Source organism: Salvelinus sp. IW2-2015, linkage group LG28, assembly GCF_002910315.2.
Source record: "Salvelinus sp. IW2-2015 linkage group LG28, ASM291031v2, whole genome shotgun sequence".
NCBI lineage: Eukaryota > Metazoa > Chordata > Actinopteri > Salmoniformes > Salmonidae > Salvelinus > Salvelinus sp. IW2-2015.
The window spans coordinates 21,562,091-21,563,602 of record NC_036868.1 but is presented as its reverse complement, the minus strand read 5'-3'; the positions used below and the strand labels follow the sequence as shown (position 1 = coordinate 21,563,602).

Sequence of the window (1,512 nt, the reverse complement as noted above, 5' to 3'; positions counted from 1 at the left end):
CAACCCCACTGCAAACCCCCTGGAAGCATAGGGGGGCCCTATCGCTCCATGACCCACATAACAGAGCTTTGCTCTTGCCCCAGTTCACCTTAGCTGACGAAGCTCCTTCGTACACCTTCAGACTAGTCTCTAGTGCCGGCATATCCTGCCGACCYCTGACCATCACAGAAACGTMATCTGCATACGCCGACACAGCTATGCCTGTCAACACATCCATGCCTGTCCAGCACACTCCCTGTAGCCTCCTGCGTAGCAGGCCCAAAAAAGGCTCAATGGCTAGTGTATATAACTGCCCCGATAAAGGGCATCCTTGTCTAATGCCCYGTCTCACCCAGACTGGCCTACTGAGCCCCCCTCCAACCTTGACCATACATAACGCCCAAGCATACAACATCTTCACACAAGCCAAAGACCTTTCCCCATACCCAAACACAGACATCACATTAAACAGATACTCATGGTCCACTCTATCAAAAAGCTTCTCTTGGTCTAAAGAGACCAGTCCAAAGTTCACATTAGAAACTCTTGACAAATCCAACATGTCCCGGATTAAGAACAAGTTGTCCGTGATTGAGCGTCTTGGTACACAATATGTCTGGTCCTTGTGTACTATAGAGTCCAGATGGGACTTCAGTCTGTTAGCGAGGACTTTGGCAAATATCTTGTAGWCCGCACAGAGCAATGCCATAGGCCTCCAGTTCTTAAGTTCACACAAGTCCCCTTTTTTGGGCAGGAGAGTGAGAGCCGCCCGACGGCAGCTCATCGGCAACTCCTACCCCGACGTCCAATCCAATTATTCCCCCGAATYTTTTATAAAACTCCACTGGGAGTCCATCGACCGGGGGGACATCTGGGTTACGGCCTCTGACAGTTCATGGGACAACAGGGGAATCCCATTTCATCCCTCTGTGCCAGAGAGAACTTAGGGAGTTCTGCAAATAAAACCTGAGYACACATAGGATCATACAGTTCTGCCCTATACAACTCAGTATAAAACTCCACAGTCCGCTCACACATCTCCCCCACCACAGAGGTCACCTGCCCATCCGACAGCTGCAAACAATGCATACCCTTGGCTTCACCGCTCTGTCTTTCCAAACCAAAGAAGAAGGAGCTGGGAGCATCCATCTCCTTAACTTCTTTGTGATAGGGGGCAGCATTTTCACTTTTGGATGAATTGCATGCCCATATTGAACTGCCTCCTACTCTGTCCCAGATGCTAATATATGCATATTATTATTACTATTGGATATAAAACACTCTGAAGTTTCTGAAACTGTTTGAATGATGTATGTGAGTATAACAGAACTCATATGGCAGGCAAAAACCTGAGAAAAAATCCAAACAGGAAGTGAGAATTCTGAGACTGGTCAATGTTCAACTCATCGCCTATTCAATTCCATGTAAGATATGGATCTGTTTGCACTTCCTACGCCTTCCACTAGATGTCAACAGTCTGTAGAACGTGGAATGGAGCCTCTAGTGTGATGTGGGGCCGGATGGGAGGTGTTT

General features: G+C 47.9%; 1 pseudogene; it reads left to right on the top strand.

Annotated features, from left to right (window-relative positions):
- LOC111954124 (gephyrin-like) overlaps positions 1-1,512 on the top strand; it is a 151,094-nt pseudogene that overhangs the window by 122,263 nt on the left and 27,319 nt on the right.